The 22499-nt window shown below is 39.4% G+C and overlaps 1 protein-coding gene across 5 annotated transcripts in view; it reads right to left on the minus strand.

Annotated features, from left to right (window-relative positions):
- Positions 1-22499, minus strand: part of TLR2 (toll like receptor 2) — a 274882-nt gene that overhangs the window by 25065 nt on the left and 227318 nt on the right. The window contains exon 6 of one of the 5 annotated variants that reach the window (XR_012516972.1): positions 2582-2638. The exons of the other annotated variants lie outside the window; for them this stretch is intronic. The gene's annotated coding sequence lies outside the window, so the exon portion shown is untranslated. The remainder of the gene's footprint in view (positions 1-2581; positions 2639-22499) is intronic. 5 annotated transcript variants of the gene reach the window in all.

Here is a 22499-nt window from a genome sequence, read left to right on the forward strand (position 1 = left end):
TGGAATTTTGAGGTTTTACTCATCTTGGTACCCTAAGGGTTTAGCACAGCAACAAGAACTGACACCCAATAAATATTAAATGCTTGACTGACTGAGTGAATGAATACATAAATTAATGTCCAAATTTGGAATTAAGCTAGGATTGCAGCTCCAGGAGACAAGAGGAGCAGGATTAGTGGACTAGTGCAAATACCTGAAGGAACATTTTCAAGACTGATTTCACTGGACAACCCACTGATGATATTAGAACTCTGGGATGGTAAGTCAGCCTCAATTAATAAATATGTCTTGGAAATTGCACTAAGAGATTGCATTTTCTTAGCAAAGTATCGGTACAGCATCTGAGCAAGGAGTGTATAGTCTATGAGACAAAGAAGACACAGAAACTGGTCATCAGGAAATGCTGTGTTGAGATTTTCTGTTTTGCAACAGGAAAGTTCCAGTTAACTGCCAACTCAGCTCATCTAGCACCTGCACCAGAATCCCCTGAGCACCTAAAGATCACATTTTAGAGATTCACAGCTCATACACAGATTTTGAGATTACATCCTCACTCTAAAGTCAATTTTATCCTAAATAGATTAGATGAACCAATTCCTCTCCCAAATATCTTCTACTAATTTAGTTAGTAGCAAGCAAAGGCTTTCCCACAGTGAGATTTAAGGCTTAAAATAAAAGAACTACCCACCCACCCCAACCCCAAAAAAGACAAATGGTTGATACTAGATTCTTCCCTGAGATTCCATAGACTAAGCATTAAGATGAGGACCTAAGGCCTGAGAGTTGTGAAAAGAAGTGTTGAGAGGAGACTGAAACTAAGGAGAAAGCAAGAGAGACTTGGGCAAAAAGAAAGAAGCCTGCTTACCCTTGAGCCAACCATGAGTTACATAGTCTGGACACTTCAGTATCTGAGCATTCCTTCTTCCCTATAGTTTTAGCAAATGATAGTCACAAGCCACAGCCCAGAAACTAGACAAGAGCCACCTGCTGGAGACTCAGCAAGAGCTTCCTCCTTGGGGTCTGCATCAAGACTCCAGCCCTAATCTTGCTGAAAGCCTCACCTCTCCCTGACTCCCAACACTAGGCCTGCAACAAAAAAGGAGAAAGTGGAAGAGCTCAAGATGTAAGAGCTCTCAAGAGAAACCAAAGCATTCTCCAAAAGGTATCCAGAGAACCTAAATTGCTCTCTTGATGGCTTCACTTCCTGTCACTCCCAGCTTCAGAGGTCAGCACTCCCAGGAGAGGGAAAGAGAGTTCCTCTTCCGGACTAAGCCCTGCATCAGGAGATCCAGGACTCCACCTGCAGGCTTAATTTCTGTGAAATGGTCACACTCCCAGGGGCTTCCCTGCCCCATGCTTTCATTTGCTCACAAATAAAGCAACAAGTGAAAGATCAATGCTACTCTCAAACAAAGGAGGAAAACGTGTTTTTCAAATGGAGTTTGATGGTTGGCTTGATTTGAGAAAAACTGTTCCTGATTAGTTTGTCTTGAAATTCTTAAATTTAAATTGAGCATTAATGGATTGGGGGTAGAAGACAGCTTATTTACATTTATGCTATAACCAATTTACTCTGCTACATTAAAAATTAATATCTTTTACCAAAAAAAGTTTTAAAACATATAGCAACATTTTTCCCTTGAGCTATATGTCCTTGTGTACATGAGTGTATCCAGTTAGCCCTGTTTGGGTCAGTGTTTGGATATGAGTATTATCAGAGAGTTATTTGAACTTTGTCTTCAAATATTTTAAAGCATCTATACCCTTCCTTTAAGAAAATACACATGAACACAAAGCCATGATGATGAAATAGGATTTATAGAATTTTAAAGGAGAAGAGAACATCTGTAAGGATTACTTAAAAACTGATTGAGTGGAGAAATAACAATATAAAAACTGATGAAGTAGAGAACAGTTATATAATTTCTAATTATGAAATTACATATACATAAATCCTGAGACAACTAAATCTTTAACTTCTACAGAAAACTTACCATCTTTCAATACTATTTTTACCTTTCTGTTCCCAGGTTAGCAAGACTAGAGCATCCTAGTTTACCTCCCTTTGATTTTTCTGTGAGTTCTGTGACAATGTATAATCTCCAAACTTCCACCTTTCCTGCCTCACCACATTTCCCTTCAGATAAACTGCACTAACTGAAACCTTCCTCATAAAAAAGTATATAACAATTTAAATAGATGAGGTAGAGGTGGGAAAAGAACTCACAAATGAATGCTGTACTAGTAGATATCACCAAAAAATGGAAATTAGATTTCTTCTCCTAATTTCTCTGATGATGAAAAATTTTCTCATTTATATTCTCACAGAGCATCCAGAGCTATGGCTAAAATACCACATTTTACAAAACTTATTTAACATGCTAGTCATTGTGTGTTCTTTCATATTTCTGCCAATTACAATAAACATTTTATCTGGGAGATGAAAAAATTCAATAGGCTAACTGAGAAGACCACCCTCTCCTAATATATCTGTGTACCTTTTTCCTTATTGCTACACTTACCTAACTATTCATTACTCTAGCACACATTGTTTTCTATTTGCAATTACAAATATACTCACCTAGAGCATTTCCGGATTTTTAATCCAATGGGCACACAGAGTAATGTGGGGGAAAGACTGAGGAAAGAAATGAACAGAGCTTTGAGCTCCTGTTAGAACTAATTGCATGCAGAAATTATAGTCCCAGAAACAGAAAAATCAAGAAAAAAAATGGGGAGAAAACTACTTGAAAGAGTGATGGCCAGACATTTTCCAAATGTGATGAAAGACATAAGTTTACAGATCCAAGGTAGTTCCATGAATACAAAGAAGGATAACCACACTGAGACACATCAGAGTCAGACTTGGAAGTCAGGAATCAGAGTCAGAAGTCAAATATAAATAGTATCTAATACAGTTGGGATGTTTGTCCTCTCTAAATCTGATGTTGAAATCAGATTTGGAGGTAGGGTCTGGTGGGAGGAGTTTGGATCATGGGGGTGGATCCCTCATGCATGGCTTGGTGCTGTCCTCATGATAATGACTAAGTTCTTATGAGAGCTGGTTGTTTAAAAGTGTATGGCACCTCCCCTTCTCTTTTACACCTATTTTTGCCACATGATATGCCTGCTCTCCCTTTACCTTCTGCCATGATTGTAAGCTTCCTGGAGCCCTCACCAGAAGCAGATGCTGGAGCCATGCTTGTATAGCCTGCTGAAACATCAGCCAATTAAACCTCTTTTCTTTATAAATTACCCAGCCTCAGGTATTTCTTTATAGCAATGCAAGAACAGCCTAACACAGAAGCTCTAGGTAACTAGTACAAAGGTCACCTAGTACAAAGGTCAACTAAGGAAAAAAGATCTAAAAATCAGGGTGAATTGTAAGTAGACCAGTCATTACAAAGAATGAAACCTAGTTCCTAAATTGAACTAAGGTGAATTTCCTGTAACCTAAATATCTGTCAAAAGCAAACATAAACCATCTTAGAAAAAACATAACAGTATCCAAATTATCTCTATAATTTCTATACACATTGCCTGTAACTCAATTTAAAATAATCAGACATTACCAAAAACAAGGTCTCAGGGCACAGCTTTGTTTGAAAGCGTTTCTACCACTGGCCCTAAGCTTCCAAAATCCCCACATTGTTCTTGCTTGTCACACCATTTTGGAAGTCATAATTTGCTATTGCTATCTAAGAATTGCCACCTGTGGACTTCCGGGGTGTACTCTGAATCTTCCCTCACTGCCTCTTTTTTTTTTTTTTTTTTTTTTAGATTGAGTCTTGCCCTGTCATCCAGGCTGGGATGCAGTGGCCTAATCTCACTGCAACCTCCACCTCCTGAGTTCAAATGATTCTCCCGCCTCAGCCTCCTAAGTAGCTAGTTCTACAGGCATGCGCTACCATGCCTGGCTAATTTTTGTATTTTTTGTGGAGGCAGGGCTTCACTATGTTGACCAGGCTAGTCTTGAACTCCTGAACCTCAGGTGATCCCAAACTGCTGGGATGACAGGAGTGAGCCACCACACCCGGCCTCTGCCTCCTTCAGCAAAATAACTTGCTCTGTTCTATCTTGTCCCTTTCAGAATGGAGACCTTTTGTTCAAAAAGGAATATTTGCTGGACACTCTGAGAACTTCCAGTCCTTACAGCCCCTTGAAACCTCTTTGGCAGCACTCAAAAAAAATCTGGAATTTTCTTGTTTTGTTTTTTTTGTTTTTTTTTGTCTCTTAATTTTGATTAAATGTATTTTGAGGTTTTTTTCTTGTTGTTTTTGATTCTCCTGTTTGAATATTTTTTACAAAACAGAAAGAAAATTTAGAATTAGACTTTTCAACTGCACCTGGAACTCTCCAAAACACAACATTTTATATTCAGTATTATCTTTGCTAATACAAACATTATCTATTGAAAAATAAAAAGAGATACAATAGAATGCTAAGAAATGCTGATTGGCAGGTGATGCAATTGCAGTTTATTTCTTATTCTCTAATATTTTATATCTCTCTTATCTTCCATAACATATATATATATTATTTTATAGTCATGAAAACAAAATGGTAAAGTATTATTTATAAATAAAATTTATTTTAATACTTTATTTATAAATAAATTTTATATTTAAAAATAATACTTTACCATATTATTTTTATTAAAGTATTGTTTATAAATAAAAGTACATTTTTATTTATTTATTTTTGTTGTTGTTGTTGCAGAAAAGTGATTTTATTTAGGTAGAGAAAAAAGAAGGAAAGGAGAAGAGGAGAAAGGTTTCCACGAAGCGTGAGGAAGGGGATTCCAGAGGGGAAAATCCCTGAGGGAGCTCCCACCATGTGGGAGGGGATTCCAGAAAGCTGGAAAATCCAGCACAGGTGAGGGAGCATGAACTTTTATCCTGGGAGAAAACCCCACCTTCTCCAAGACCCTGGGCCAATGAAAGGAGTTCCTTAGAACTTCCACTGGAGTGACTGACTTTTGGTTTCTTCCCGTACCTGTGAAATTCAAACATAAACCATTGAATCTCCCAGATGGAGAGAGATGGGAGGGGGGCGTGTGCCAGGAAATTCTTGCCCTTAAAGCTACACCCCCTCATGGACCCAGAAAGAGAACACATTCCCTCATTCCTCTCTCTGAACAGGAAAGTTCAACTTCTGTTGGAATTGGGGCATCAATCTTCTTTAACTACTTCCTGCTGAAACGGGGCATAGAAGAGGCCCTGCAGTTGAGGTTTCCTTCAGAGGAGAGCCTTTAAAGTAAAATTTTAAAAATAAAAATGTAAGATTAAGAAGGTATATGCTCAGTGTTGTAGAGGCCACAAAAGATGTATAAAAGAGCCCCTTTCATCAAGGATCTTAGACTTTGGTAAGGTTAAGAAATGGCAAGGAAACAATCATTTTAATATAAAGTAAGTTTGAAAATACCCTAAATTGCAAACAATAGGCTGTGGGATTTTAGAGTAGAAGCTGGCACATTCATTTAGAATGATGAAGAAGAATTTCCACTGGGAGAGTCCACATCGATTTTGACTCGAAACATGGTGAGACAGAAGAGGGATGGAAAGAAAAAGTCTGGTGATCAATCTAGCATAGCCCAAGGTTGTGGCAAGAAGAAAGCCCAGAATGTGCTTGGTGACTGGTGATTTTCCACTTTGACTTGAGAGACAGACTATCCTAGGGAGATGAGGCTAGAAAGATGGACCTTATGGCTTCCTTGAGTGCCAGGCTGAGCCATCTGTACTTAAGTCATGAGGAATGGGAACTCTTTGGTGGTTTTTTGAGCAGAAATGAACACCAAAAAGGGATGTACTCAGGGAAGACTAATCTAGCTGTGGTGAATAGTAAGACTGTTAAGGACATTACAGCAATGAACAGACAAGAGGTAAGAATGGTGTCAGTGAAGATGAAAGAAGAGACCATTCATGAAAGAGATCTTTACTATCTGTTTTATCCCAGATCCTGTGCTAAGTGCTAAGTCTACAGTGGTGAATGAAACAAATATAATCTCTGCTTGCTACATAGTGGAAAAGAGACAAATAATTGCAAAATATCATATTGAAAATAAAAACAGCCAGCTGCTGTGTTATAGCATAAGAAGGCTGTGGAAGGGGAATGATCAGGAAAGGCATCCCTGAAGAGATGATATAAGAGATGTAAAGATGAGGAGTTGGCTCTACAAAGTCTGAGAGAAGAGTGCTCCTGGAGGAGTGGCCAGCACAGAAAAATGCTCAAGAGGGAAATAGCTGAGCTCATTTGAGAAGCTAAAAGAAGGGCTGTGAGTCTGAGCTACATTTACTGATGGGGTAGGAATGAGGTTGGACAATAAGCAGGTACCTGGTCATACAGGATTTTGTGGGACAAACTAAGCATAATGAGAATGGTACTCTAAGAAAGCATCTGGGCTGAACAGATGGCAGGAATACAAGAAGCTCGAAGGAACAAAGGAATGATTAGAAAATGTTGGTGTCATTTTGAGCTCTCCAGAAAGCAGATGCCATCATGGAATCAGAAATGCAAGAGATCTGTTGCAGAGAAACATCTATGAAAAGGAAAGCAGAGATGAAGGAAGAGTAGTCAAGGAAACCCTTCAGACCATGATCCAGATCTGACATCTGTGAAAGGAGAGAGGGAATAAAGAAGGATTGAAAAGGAAGACCCTGAGGTGGCAGTGCATCTCTGAGAGTCTCAGGCCAGTGCAGCAAGGCAGAGCTACGTAACCTACAAAGGAGTCCCGTGTCAGGCAGCAATCATAGTTCCCACGATCCTCCTGAGCTCAGCCACTGGCTGAAGATGGCCCATGCCAGGCAGAGCTTCAGCATGAACACTGCTACAGATCCTGAAGGTACAGCAAATCAGGCTGCCAGCTCACTACAGTCCCTGCAGCAAGTTCTCACTTAAAGAGACATCGGAGCAGGGCACCTTCTGGGCTCTCGTATTTGGTAATCTCAATGATCTCTTTTGGGAAGTTGTAAAACTAAGTTTAGCTAAAATATCAAATACCAGTTAAGAGAGAAGACAGGAAGAGGGAGTTTGAGTTAAAGCATTTTATGATCTGACCTTTCAGAAGAGGATGGAGACATTGATTAATGTTAGGTCACATGAAACATGCATATTAAAATAGGGTAACCATTAAAAAGAATATGAAGTATATGCATAACTTTTCAAATCAGTAAAAGGACCCGAGGAACAGAGAAAACTTGATAACCATAATCAAAGGTAGGAAAACAGGGAAAGAATTAAGGAACGCAAAGTTAATAGAAAGCAATGTGTAGCTCAGAGAAGTTACATGGAGGAGACAAAGTGGAAAAGGTACAGGCATGATTATTTCCTGGTCTTTCACTTTAAGGCAAGCAATATCTTCTAAAATTGATGATTTATGTAGGAGGAGTTTAAGTATTTTATAAAAGTAAACAATAGAACAAATAAAAATAGCATAAAATAAAAAATGTGGAGGGTAAAAGTTGGGTGGTATAAGCAAGCTAATTCTTCTTCTTTCATTGTAAGGAATGAACAGATGCTATCTAAGGTTAACCCATTAATTAGCAGAGGTATGAATATATTACTCAGAGTATTAGGGGTAAAGCATAAGAATTAAAAATACAAATGGTTAAAAGTAATTGAGTTTAAGGAACTACAGAGGCTGGAGGAGTAAAGAAAAACTTTCACGTTAATTTTTTTACTTCTGCATTTTAAAACTTTCTGCCAAGTGAATGCATTACCATAACAATAAAATATAAACATCTCAGCATGGATGAGATTGTCTAGAGGATGCAGTGAGAAGAGCTGAGCACTAATCCCTGAAAAACTTCAACACGAGAGGCTGGGCAGAGGGGGAAGCATCAGCAAAGAGCAAGAGGCAAAGCCAAAAGGAGAATAAAGAACCAGGAGAGAGTGGCGCCCTAGTGGGTAAGAGGGGAGGATGTTACAAGACAGAGACCGACTTACAACAGAGTTAAATAATGCCCAGAGATGTGCTGACATTGAAACGAAACAGTTACTTTGGGTTTTAGCATCATGAAGGGCATCATTCACCTTGACAAAGCAATTTCAGTAGAGTGAAGTATGGGGAAAACAAACAGGACAAGAGCAAGTGGAAATAGAGAGCGCAAAGAGAGCCGGAACAAAAGATATTTTGGCAATAGAGCCAAAAGGATTTCGGAAACCAGTGGATGACGGGAGCAAAGAAAGAAGAGTTCATAGGTGGCTCCATGCTGATAGACTGCAGAATGGGTAGTACCTTTAGCAAAAACAGAAAAGCCAAAAGGAGTGGGTAGGAGACAGAAGAAGATATATTTCTGTCCCACTTGTTAAACCACTATGTTCACATTTCTGTTTATAAATCCATTCAGCAAAGAGCTCTTTAACTCCCTGAATGCAGAGGCATAGGTTCACAGGCAGGCTAAGAGAGATTGAAGCTACAGAAAATTGGTTTGACTTTTATTATAAATAAATCTTGCCTTGACAAAGTATTTGTTAAAGGTTCTGGATTCCCAGCCCTCATTCGGGCAGGATCATTCCCACACAGGGCCTGTGGTTACCCTTTTTGCTCTGAGACTCAAAAAAATTTCAGCAGGAAAAGATTGAGAAACCTGCTTTGAATTACAGCACAGCGAGGCAATATTTTTCTTAGCCAGTGGGTTTTTCTCTTTATTGTGCTTCGGAACACATTGGAAGAGGACATTGGAACGTTGGACGGGAAGGAGGTCTCTCAAGTTCCCAGCTCCAAGTTTAATAACTTGCATATATTCTGGTTAAGTCATCTTCAATAACTTGTATCCACTTTGATTGTGATTTTTATTTTCTGTAAAGCTGTTTTCCAAACTTTAAACTCCTCATAATAACATGATCCTCAGAACAATGGATTTTGTTATTGTCAATAAGCCTTCATCACCTCCAGGTTCCAACATAGTACTAAGTTGGAACCACAGATAAAAAATTATTCCATGGAACACTAAAATCTTGAGAAGGCTGTGCTCTCTTTCTTCGGTGATTGTAGAAGGCATTTATTCAGGAGTTCTAGGGGAGTTCTGGCCCTCAATTAATAACTAAATGGATAGGTAGGTAAAAAAGAATGAATGAACATGGAAAACCACCCATCATGTGTAAGGGCTCAATGATATGAATAATAGTAATGGATGTGATGGCAGCGCAAGCACCACATGTTAGACCGAGTGCAACAGCGTCAGCTCCGTGAGAGCAGAGACCTCTCCTGCTTATCTCTGTGTCCCCAGAAACTAAAACAATGTAGCTCAATCAACCAAAAAGCAAAATGAAAATGTGACTGTCATTGGATACTTTAGGGGGCAAATGCTATAAAACAAAACAAAAATACCACCCTAACTCACAAAATGCTATCTTCCCATCTATCTGGAAAGCTCAGGATAGATCTTTAACAAAGACCAGAACCTTCAAAAATTTGTTTTAAAAAACTTAAGAAGAAGATCTGTCAACAGAGAGTAGTAATTGATTTCTTTTTTTTTTTTGTAGCTTTATTGAGGTATAATTACATGTAAAAATTATACATGTTTACAGTGTATAACATTATTTTTATACTGTGAAATGAGCACCACAATCAAACTAAGTGACGTATCTATCACCTCACACACCTATTTTCATTTTTGTTGTGGTAAGAACATTAAACATCTACTTTCTCAGCAAATTGCAAGTATACAATCCAGTAAACATCTACTCTTTTAGCAAATTGCAAGTATACAATACAGTATTATTAACTACAGTCACCATGCTGAACATCAGGTCTCTAGAACTTATTCAGGATGAATAAGCTCAGGATAAACTTATTACTTTGTTCTCTGTGACCAACATTTCCCCATCTTCCTCACCCTAAACTCACCAGCCACCATCTTACTTTCTATTTCTTTGAGTCTCACTTTTTTAGATTTCACATAGACGAGAGATCACATGATATTTGTTGTTCTGTGCCTAGCTTATTTCACTCAGCATAATGTCCTCCAGGCTCATGCATGTCACAAATGACAGGATATCCTTCTTTTTTATGGCTGAATAATATTTCATTGTGTATATATGCCACATTTTCTTTATCCATTCAACCTTCAATGAACACAGGTTGATTCCACATTTTGGCTGTTGTGAATAATGCTGCGATGAACATGGGAGTGGATATACCTCATTAAGATACTGATTTTATTTCTACTAAATATATACCCACTCTGTGATTTATAGTAGCCAGTTTACCTCCAGTTCATACCACACTTCACCGAGGAAGCCTCCTTGACTATTGCATCCAAACTGCTCGAATAAGAAGGGTGAAAAGACCCTCAAACAAATTACCCAAGGCATCCTGGGTATATTCTACCTGCTTTTGGTAACTTCTATGAAAAGTCGTTCTAGAAGATGCCGAATTTTAACTTCTATGCAATTCTCATAATTCTGTTTTCACTGTTCACTTTGTAACAAACAAGCCAAGGTGACCACACCACTCCATAGGAAGAAGGGTAAAGCTAAAACCCCTTCCCAATACAGACTTGGATTAAACTTAAGACATGGACTTTGAAAATGTTCAAATTGGGGAAATCTGACAGTGTATGTATCTCTGCTGGGTTCCACATGTCAACATATACATTTTCCATGCAGCTATGAGAACATTCTGCCACAACATGCTGAAAATCTAGCACTGTTTTCATTGCTCAAGGAAACCAGAAGTATTTATCCTCACATGATAATGGCTTTGGGACACAGGGCATTGGTGATGACCTCCAAATGAAATACACCCAGCACTCCACTGCCACCCTTCCCCAGCCCAGCCCTGATGTTTCCCAGAGCATCCTCTGGTTACACCAACTGAGAGCAACTTCAGACTTACATATGGAAACTTAATCGCTGTTGCAGTTAGACTTTATCATCCTGTTGTTTCTTCCTGTATAATATAGATAATCATCTGCATGAAAACTTGGGCTGTGCAGAGCAAACACTACCAGATGACCATCAAAACCTACACTTATCAACTCCAAGAAATATAGATCAGCCTGTATTTCATCAATCTAACCTCACAAACCCAGCCAGTGGCTATATATCTGGATTTCTTCATCAATTCACATTGCTTTTTTATTGCTGGCTTGGGCAGTTTTTTCCATTGGGTAAGTATTTGTATTTATATATATTATTTTAACTTGAAATATCTTCGCATTAAGTCTGACTTCGTATTTCATCATTTAATTCTAAGATATCTTGCTGTATGAACTTGAACGTGCTACTTTTTAAGGGATATAAAAAAATAACAGTATCTGCTATTTCCAGGGACTTTATAAATATTAACTTGTTTACACCTTTAAAAAGCCTGCATGATATTGTTGTCTCTATTACATAAAGAGAATGAAAATAATAGAAGTTAAATAACTTGCTCAAAACGTTGCACAACTGGTAAGTGTTGACACAGGAATGTGAATAGAGATCTATCTGGCACCAAAGCCAATAGTCTTCCCACTCCACCACATGGCCCCATCACAGATCTGATGACGCTGGGAGAACAGAAAACACAATAAGCCCACAAAGCACTAAGGGTTACCATTAAAGTAGAATTCCACATAATACTTAGGAACAATCAGGGTTTTCCTTATATTTTCTCCTAAATGTGCACAAACACAAAACTGTCTCAATGTCTTCAGGATTAAATGAGAATCTATTTGATTTAGTAAACTACTATTAGATATTACTAGATTATACAGAGAGATACTATTATTAGATTAGGTAGATACTATTGCGTATGTTCATTGGAACTGGGCTTAAAAGACCTGAGTAAAAACTCAGCTTCTTCATTTGATATCTGTGTGAATTTGCACACGTTACTGATTATCTAGAGTTCTCTTATTTATAAAATTGCGTTTGACACAGAAGGATAATGCTTTCCAGATACACCACTCCACTTCCTCGCAGTCAGGTTAGGGCCATGTGACTAACGCGACCCAGTGAAATGTGAAAGCACAAGCCTTGAATCACTCCAGGTCAAGGCAGGTGCAAGCCAGTGTATCTCCTCCAGCTCTCCCTCAGCTGAAGCAACCTCAGAGGCTACATGTGTCAGATGTTCAATTTGGAATAGCTGCGAGATCAAGGAAGTTTGTTCAATTAACGTCACATTTTTCCTGAGGGAGAAAGAAACCTCTGTTGTATGAAACCACAGGGCTTCCCTGCTATGACAACTAAAGTTAATTAACCCAAGTAGTGCAGGGGGATAATAACTTCCGCCTTACTACATTAGATTATTGTAAGATTAAAAGAAGAATACTGAAATAAATATTTGTTAACCTTATCTTTACATAGATTTAGGTAAGCCTTTACATAAGCCTTTACCTACGCCTTTACATAGGCTTATGATTGTTATTACATTTCTAAAATCTGACTTTACTACTCTGAGTTTTTTATAGTGTAATGATAATATAAAAATTGTTTTAATTATCTTAACAATTATTTGTAAAGGAAAGTATGCTTCTAACTTTCTTAATATGTTGTTTTAAGTAAAATAAATGTTTTCTTTACCTTGATTACACTATTTCCTTGTTCAACAAGCTTCCACAGAAGATAGTATAAACACAAGCTTTAGCTCAATTCTTATTGAACTAATACAAATATTCATGATTTCCTTTCTTAATTAGTGAGGCCCCAATGGAATTTATATCCTAGGGATTGCTCTCTTTTTCCTGATCATGTAGACAGCAGAAGAGGAGACAATTGGAATGCCCATTGGTTTTCATGAAATTAACACCCACAGGTTAAATGCCTTTCAAACATTTTAACATGGTACAGTACCTGGCTTTTAATCACACTAACTATTGGCCTTGTTTAAAACAAAGCCAATTCATTCACTAGGTATCAGGAAAGCATGGCAAATGGATGATATCATGGTCCCTTTCTCTCTGTCCCCACAAACCTTCATTTGAATTTAGTACTGAGACTAGAACTAAAGTCAGAGACCAAGTTACGACAATGACCTATATTCATGCACAAAAAGATGCTACTTAGATCTACAAAAAGGGCTTGTCTGGAGTTCAGGGAGGACTGTCGTCATGTTGAGAGAGAAGATAAAAACAAAGAGAGTGAAGATAAAATGTACAAAAATATGTAGCAAATATTCCTTGTGAGATCAGGCATGGTGGCTCACGCCTGTAATCCCAGCACTTTGGAGGGCCCAGGCAGGCAGACTGCTTGAGCTCAGGAGTTCGAGACCAGTCTGGGCAACATACCAAAACTCTGTCTCTACAAAAAAAATACCAAAAAATTAGCCCCTCTTGAGAGGCTGTGGTGGGAAGATTGCTTGAACCCGGGAGGTCAAGACTGCCAAGAACCATGATCGCACCACTGCACTCCAGCCTGAGTGACAAAGTGAGACACTGCCTCAAAAAATACACACACACACACATACACACACACACACACACACACATATTCCCTGTGAAACTTCTCCTTTTAAAGTCTTCCTTGTTTCACTTTGAAGAGGCAGGAGGATTCCAATATGAGGCAACAGGCCCACCTGTCAGACATGAAATTTGCTTCTTTCTCATGTTTCAGGTATTGATTCATGTAATTGAGCAAGTAAGGGAGACAACATACGTACAACACTAAGTTGTTATTAACACACACACAAACACCCAGAAAACAGACTAGATGCTTGCTTTCAATGACTCAGTTTTGAAACTGTCAAGAGCCACATCAAATCACAGTGAAAGGCAGCAGAAGAGAAGAGAGCCATGGAGACAGGGGAAGAGAGGGCAGGGAAGAGAAGGAGAAGGCGAGCCGGCGGGGGAGGGGTGGGACCCACCTCAGCACAAGCTGGGTTCGACCAGCACCAAGGCTGAGCCTCATTCACAGCAGAGTTCACAGGAAGGTAGGAAGGTAAAAGCTTCTCTGAAAAACCACGTTTTCTCTCAAAAAGAATATCTGAATCAGGAATAAAAGCATTCTCTGCTTCCTAGCATAGTTTGCAATTACAAAAGAAAAAAAAAAAAAAAAAAAGCTTCTATAAGCCTGCCAGAAATCTAGCTGACAAAAGTTCAAGGATTTTTTTTTTTTTCCTGAATGTGCCTACACAGTTTTTTGGAAAAAATAAAGCAACCCATTAAAATTAAAAGGATTTTAAAATGTTGGCAGAAGAAACATTCATTGTTGCAACAAAAAGAATGCTGTTGAGAAATGCTTTACAAAGTGGGAGCTAAGGCAGTTGAAAATTGATTTTCAGAGTGGTTTGGTTTCCGTCTATGTCACAAGCCAGCCCTCACATCCCACTTCCTGCTTTCCGATGTTCAGGCCTGGCCAGAGAAGTCAAATCTCTAAGGTGCATGTGGTGCAGAGGTTGCAAGCTCAGGTTATCCGGGCCATTAGCCTGGCAAGTAGCCTAGGAGCAGACGGCACCCACCGGAGAGGCTCATTCAGGGCTCCTGTCTGATCCTGAGCTGATAACCTTTGCCTTAGGCCCAGAGCTGACCCCTCACATCCAGAAGCAGCTGGGGCTCCCTTCAGTAGCTCCTCCATAACACTGCTGGACAAATTTCAGCAGAATATTCAGACATGGGAAAATCATACAGCAGCTTAACCTGGATTTTAAAAATAACTGCTGTTTTAGGAGTGGGTATGTGTTCTATTAGCTAACAAAGTGGGAAGCTTCCACTGCAGAACCCTCTTAGGCCACCTAATTCCTGAGGAATTGTCTAGTTTTTCCTCTACCTCCTTCAGATCCCTGTGCTATCGCCCAGCGTTGAATCTGAAATAAAGCCCACAAGCAAGAGCCCTCTCCCATCTTTTCATGAGAAGGTGATTGCTTAGTATACACAAAACCGCAACAGCTGGCCCTCTGCTCAGCCCTGTCCTGCCCTGCCCTGAAACACATCCAAGCCTAAGCAGCAGACGGTGTCGTGTGATACCATTGATTGGCCTCTAACCACCTGCTGTCTCATTTCAGCCCAGTTATGGCCATGTGCACAGCCATAAAGCAACGATGGCAAATAGGTTTCCTCCTGTAGGACAGTTCTAATCATTAGCCGCTTACATCTAAAATTCTGTGCTGAAAACTATTTTGAGGACATATCTGCATTCAGGAAGAAGCATAACAAGTAGGGGGAAATAGATCACTTCACTTGAAAACTAGGGGTTGCAATTTTGAGAAGAAGCGTTAGACTAAAAGGCAGAGGCAGCAAACCAGTTGCAGGTGAAACGAAGGAAAGGCAAGAAGGAGACGGCTGGTGGGGGCTCTCGCTTGGTGTAGCCTTTCAGGAAGGAAATTTGACAACACACATGAATAGCCTTAATAATGTTCTCTGAGGCTGGGCGCAGTGGCTCACGCCTGTAATCCCAGCACTTTGGGAGGCCGAGGCGGGTGGATCACGAGATCAAGAGCTCGAGACCATCCTGGTCAACAGGGTGAAACCCTGTCTATAATAAAAATACAAAAAATTAGCTGGGCATGGTGGTGCGTGCCTGTAATCCCAGCTACTCGGGAGGCTGAGGCAGGAGAACTGCCTGAACCCAGGAGGCGGAGGTTGCGGTGAGCCGAGATCGCGCCATTGAACTCCAGCCTGGGTAACAAGAGTGAAACTCCGTCTCAAAAAAAAAAAAAAAAAAAAAAAAAGTTCTCTGATGCAATCATTTTATCTTTAGGAACTTATTCGAAAAAATCAGTATGAATACACTCAAAGATTTGTCTACAAACATGTCCATCACAGCATTGTTTATAACAGCTGAAGATTAGTAGCTACCTAAATGTTTAAAAAGAGAGTATTGGCTAAATTATGGAACATACCAACAATAAAATACTATGCAGTCTTTGAAACTATACTATAGAGAACTACTTAAAAGATATGGAAAATATTCATGACATAGTTTCATGAAAGCATTCAAATATAATATGCATAGTGTGATTCACATTTATTTTAAAATATAAAGCTATACATGTATATATGCTCCAAAATGCTAACTCTGAGTATCCTAAATTTTCTACAGTGATTAAGGGTCGCTTTTGTGACCCTTAAAACAAGTAAGAAAGTAAATCTTACTTGTTTCAAAGACAATAATAGACAAGCTATAGAAGCCCTACATATGATCATCCCACTTTATTGCTCAAAACTGTAACTTAGGTGGCTGTAAAGTGGAAAATATAATACAAAAATAAATAGGAAACTAGATAAGTTATTTAATGTATGCTACTAAAAATACAAAAATTAACCGGGCATGGTGGTGGGTACCTGTAATCTCAACTACTCAGGAAGTTGAGGCAGAAGAATCGCTTGAACCAGGGAGGTGGAGGTTGCAGCGAGCCTAGATCGTGCCATTGCACCCCAGCCTGGGTGACAGAATGAGACTCCGTCTCAAAAAAAAAAAAATGCCTGAAAGTATCCCAGAGGCATATCCAGGCTCCAGCTAGCTCTCTCAGCACATGTAAGCAGTTAAATGGACCAAGACCAGGTTCATTGGTGTCAGTGTTAATCTTTTTTTTTTTTTTTTTTTTTTTTTTTTTTTTTTTTGGTGCTTAACTGTCTGAAATAACCACAACATACTCAGAATTATGGCTTCATCAGGATCACTGCTAAGTGACTTAATAAAAAATAAATTGTCCATAACACTGAGGGACTTTGAGTACACTTTGCTCAGAAGTGGTTATTCAATCACTCAAATGTGAACTGCAAGGTTTTCCTTGAGAAGACTGTGCCCTGCCTTTTTTAAACAAGTAAAAGAACATCGTACAATCTAACAGACTGACAGCATTGCTCACTCTATAAGATGGGAATTTGTGTTCCATCTTAAGCACCACTGAGCCGCAGGCTGCTTGGTGGCATGCAGTTCCTGCCTCAGCCCTAGTGATGTGATTTCTTTTTATTTATTTTTTACTTTTTATTATACTTTAAGTTCTGGGGTACATGAGCAGAACATGCAGGTTTGTTGCATAGGTATACACATGCCATGATGATTTGCTGCACCCATCATCCCATCATCTACATTACGTGTTTCTCTTAATGCTTTCCCTCCCCTAGCCTCCAACCCCCTGCTATCCCTTCCCTAGCTCCCCATCCCCAAACAGGCCCTGGTGTGTGATGTTCCCCTCCCTGTGTCCATGTGTTTGCATTGTTCAACACCCACTTACGAGTGAGAACATGCCATGTTTGGTTTTCTGTTCTTGGGTCAGTTTGCTGAGAATGATGGTTTCCAGCTTTATCTATGTTCCTGCAAAAAACATGAACTCATCCTTTTTATGGCTGCATGGTACTCCATGGTGTATATGTGCCATATTTTCTTTATCTAGTCTATCATTGATGGGCATTTGGGTTGGTTTCAAGTCTTTGCTGTTGTGAACAGTGCCAGTCGTGTGATTTCTAAAGTGGGGTAGATAATTCTTGGTCATCTACTTACATTGCCCCTGAAAAATTAATATTGTTGAGATTGTGTCTGGAAAAATGCTATTTGGAAATCAATCAATAGTGGGTGCCTTTTTATAATCAGAAAACTCTCCTTTCCTCTTGTTATAGTTTATACAATAAGTTCAATACACATAATTCTTCTTCTAGTTTACTATTATCTCATTTTCCAGGAAGATTGAACCCTTAAGTAATTGATGCGAGTGTATTTGTACATACCCATTAAAAATTGTATTGAGTCTACTTATTAAAAAAGCATGGACTAGCTTAACCTATATTTTCCCAGAAAGGGGGAAAAAATAGGCACGTTGATTTCAGATCAGATTCCTATTAGATTATCTGCAAGTGAATGGCTAGTACAAGAATTTGACCCTGCGGTTAAAAAGAACAATCATTTTTCTAACTAAAATATCCAGATATCCAAAATGAAAAGTAAAGAGGGAGGAGGCTTCTTGTCCCACAATCCCAATTAGCAGGGGAAAAAAAAAATAGAATTTCCAGACTTAAAGAACTACAAGAATCTTAATTTTCAGAATGGGGAATTTGAAAGTCAAATAAATGAAGTTGGCTTTGTGGGCTACCAATTTATTCTTGCAAAATAAAATGTCTTGAGTGACTCATCCGTAACGTATTTCTTAAAGCTGACATTTTATCTGAATGGGATTTTCTAGAAGAGAAGAGAGAATTATAACCCCAAATTCTGAAACTTGATATTGGGTGTCCCTACAGGAAAGGACCTCCAACAACCCAGAAAGTACCTATCTCTCCTTCCGAAGAGCCTGAATGCACTACTAAGGGTCTTCAGGATGATATGCCCGTGGCCCTGCCAATATAGTCACTTCCAATGTCTTTATTGGAAGGAGGCTCTCGTGGCCACAAGTTTGTTGGGTGCATCCAATGATATTATTTATGCTTGATGCCAGACTGCCTGGAGTCAACAGCTTAAGTGCTACAGCAGGGTACAGATCATAATATTTGGGAGCAGAGGTGCTACCTAGAATCTAAAACAAACTTAACCCCTTTATTTTACTTCTATGTCAAGTATCAGCGCATACTACTCAGACATTTAAATGCTTCTTTCCTTAAGAATACATTGTTCAGCACTGTTCATGGAAATTTCATGCTTGTGTCCACATGAACTGTGTCCACATTCACTGTCATCTTAGAGAGAAGTCTATGTGTATGTATATTTATACTGGGCTTCTTCATTGCTAAATCTAGAAGCTAGTCTGTGTACATAGCATATATTTCAGCCTATAATCATTGCTGCTCTAGCTCCATTGATTGCCTTGTAATCAAGCTTTTGTTTTGTTTTAAAATAACACTGATCATTTTAAAATATCTGATATTAGTGTTTCATGAAACTATTTTTTCTAACCTTCCTTAAAAACATGAATTTCAAATATAACAGACAAAAATAATAGAATTCATGCACAACAAACAGAATAACATCTGAGTATGTGTTTTTGTGTCTAAGTGGGTGGGTAAGTGTGAAAGAGAGAGCTACAGGGTAGAGAAACATCCTCAGACAAGTATCTCAGCTGAGTGCTTACTCCAAAAGATCTCACTTGAAGAACTTAGCAGTCTGTCATGTTTCTGCAGGTTAACAATGGAATTCTAGTGCTGCTATAGAAAAATACCCAAGTCCGTGTTGCTTGGTCTTCACACAAAATAATAAACAGGGCTTCTCCTTAAAGGAGCATTGAAAAGAACATGAAGAAACCTTCAATTCTCCTGTAAGACAAATCTCCATGAAAGCAATAGCGTAGCTTGCCAATGCTGCTGCTTGTGCTGGTTCTGAAACTGCCGTCACTTCAGCAGAGGTCCAGCCCTCCCTAAAAGGGAAGAAATCAGAAGGCATATGCCTTTTCTCTTTGGCAGCCTGACCCTTGACCCCCTTTCCTTCTCTCAGGCAGAGGTCTTTTAAAAACTTCTTTTTAGTTTTGTTCTGGATCACTGCCTCCATTTCTTCTGACTCCAGAGTGGCTGAGCTTGTCGCCAAATCCAAAGACTCCAGGAAAAAGCCTGAAGTTTCTCTAGACTTAGAGGATGTCCCCACAGGCATCTCTTTGTAAAGAGATCAACACTTCAAAATTATGGTAATTGCTAGCCCTGTTGCTAGACATTGCTATCAGATGCCTTCACAAAGAAGAAAAATGCTAACATAGCCCCAATTTGGTTTTCTTAATACTTTAATAATTCCCTTCCAACATATCTTGTTACTTTTTCAATTTATGTATTTTATTTTATGCATTTTAAAAGGTCATTCTAAAAGGGGTCTGCTCGACTGCCAGAGAGGTCCATATCACACATGAAAAAAGCAAGGAACCCTGGCAGTGAAAGATTTCAGACCAGGGTTTGCTCATGGTTTGAATGAAGCTGATATGGTTGGAAAAGTCTGTTGTTTTACTTACTCTCTTTTTCTCCAAGTCATTTTCAGTATTGTCCAATGGATGTTCCATTTTTTATTCAAACATGGAACTATCTTTTTTTTTTTCCAGTGAGCTACAGAAACCAAAGTAGAAGTTTGTTTCCTGAGTTTGGAGTGAGAAATAGGTTTCTTTTTTAAAAATATATATATATTTTTTAATTGTTTTATTATTATACTTTAAGTCCTGGGGAACATGTGCAGAACGTGCAGGTTTGTTACATAGTTATACGTATGCCATGGTGGTTTGCTGCATCCATCACCCTGTCATCTACATTAGGTATTTCTCCTAATGCTATCCCTCCCCTAGCCCTCCACCCCCCCGCTATCCCTCCCCTAGTCCCCCACCCCCCAACACGCCCCAGTGTGTGATGTTCCCCTCCCTATGCCCATGTGTTCTCATTGTTCAACATCCACTTATGAGTAAGAACATGCAGTGTTTGGTTTTCTGTTTCTTAAAGCAAGTGCTTCAAGATGCACCTGAAAAGTACCGCCATCACCCTCACTGTCACTTTAAACAAGGCGTGCTTTCTCTGTGCCTCCAAGTTTAGAGGTTAGAGTTAGGTGTCCTCATGGTCATCTGAGCTCTCCTGTTCTGCACAGTATCACACAAAGATGCGCTAGATCCCCTCTGAGAGGGTAACAGACATGTCTTCATTTACTGGGACAGGCTTCACTTAGACCATGCTGCTAAACATCATGGTAACTTCTAGGTTAAATTCACTGCTTACTATCTTCCTTTTACAGGCTTATAAATATGGTCAGTATGGTCTTTTTGCCCACAAAACTTGGATACGGGAAATCTCAGATTCATTTTTTTTTCTAAATCAAATTAAACCTGCTCTAAGCTGTCACTCAAAGAGCCTAGTGACAAACTGGGCAGTCAGCATTAAGGATCCCTCCCTACCCTCAAAGGATTCCTACCCAAATGTGGGGCTTTCTTAGTGCCAGCAAACTCTGAGTGAGGTGTCAGTTTTAGGGTTGCCATCATTCCCACTGTACCTTCCCCTAGCGGATTCCCCTCAGCTCCCAGGAGGCCCAGAGATACCCTTTCAGTGTGACCACATCCTCAACCTCAGACAGCCTCACCACTGTTTTTGAGGATGAAAGGCACAAAGCCCCCCCCTTGTCAGGCCTCTCATGCCTGCACAGGGGCTGCTGCACAAACACAAACAGCCTCCGATCCTCACTCTCCTCTCAGAAAAATCTACCCTCCGCGCGGTTTGCCTGCTATGGCCTCCACCTCCTAAAGTACTCTCCTCCACCCTCTCTCCCAGGCAGAAGAGCCAAAGAAATCCTCTCAGTGAGTCCAGGCTTTCAAAAACCAGGGATGAGGTGGGTGGTTGTTTTTTGGGTGCCTGGAAATTTCTCCTTCTGGCCTGTCACCCCCAGGCCCCTGAGCTATGGGAATATAAATGCCTGGCTACATTCTGTGGATAAAAGTAAAACCCTACAGCAATAGAAATAAAATTCAAATTAATATTCCAATATGCAGATAGCCTGCATATGAAACAAAGGACATAGCCTAGAGATGCATTTCCAGGGGAAATTAATTAAATATGAATGTTTAGTTATAGAAAATGAAGCTATTTTAGGTGAAAACTGTAAATTATATTTTGGATTTGAATTGATTCATTATCTGTTAAGCATGTATACACACATACGCACACACATACAATACACTTTGGTCTTTACCAGTCTCAGAGCAGAGACTAGTGATAGCCAGCTAGCAGACAAAGGTTACCATCATTTTCAATGAAGCATGTTGGGGAGTCTATGCAGCCAATGACACATTAGGACATTACATTAGGTAACGCAGCACTTTGGGAGGCTAAGGTGGGCAGATCACCTGAGGTCAGGAGTTCGAGACCAGCCTGACCAACATGGAGAAACCTCATTTCTACTAAAAGTACAAAAATTAGTTGGGCATGGTGGCAGGTGCCTGTAATCCCAGCTACTCAGGAAGCTGAGGCAGGAGAATTGCTCAAACCTGGAAGGTGGAGGTTGCAGTGAGCTGAGATCACACCACTGCACTCCAGCTTGGGTAAAAAGAGGGAGACACTGTCTCAAAAAAAAAAAAAAAAAAGATAGCAACAACAACCCTCATCATGCCCATTCACAGATCTCTGCTATTCCAATCAGGCCATGATGAATTTTTAACTGCATCCCCACTCACAAAGGAAAAATATTTCAACTCTACGGTCATTACTCACTCTTAAAAGATTAATTTAAGAAAAACGAATACACACCACAGTAATGAATGTAATTCACTGGAAGAATGGTTTGAGAAAGCTAGCCACACTGGAAAACATTACTTTTTAAATTAATGACAGAACTGAAGATTATTTTCAGATTTGGTCAGCATTTTTGAGAAGTAATGATTAGCCAGGGTGGGAAAAATCCAGATTAGTATTAAGTGTTTGCATGTTATGAGACAGGATAAGCTCAACCCAAGGCTGGGACTTATTATTCAGCCTCACATCAACCGCTTTACTAGCCAAAATGGACACACAAGGTCAGACTGTGCTGTAAAACTTGGAAGATTAATACAGCTGCTACATTAAGGCCCCAGTTATATAGATTCATCACAAATAAGAGCTAGTAATAATAGCTAACTTTCACTGAGTGCTGACTACACTGAGCCACTGAGAAAAGCACTTGATGCATACTATTGCATTTATGCCACATAGCTACACAAT

This window comes from Saimiri boliviensis, chromosome 3 (assembly GCF_048565385.1).
Source record: "Saimiri boliviensis isolate mSaiBol1 chromosome 3, mSaiBol1.pri, whole genome shotgun sequence".
Taxonomy (NCBI): Eukaryota; Metazoa; Chordata; class Mammalia; order Primates; family Cebidae; genus Saimiri; species Saimiri boliviensis.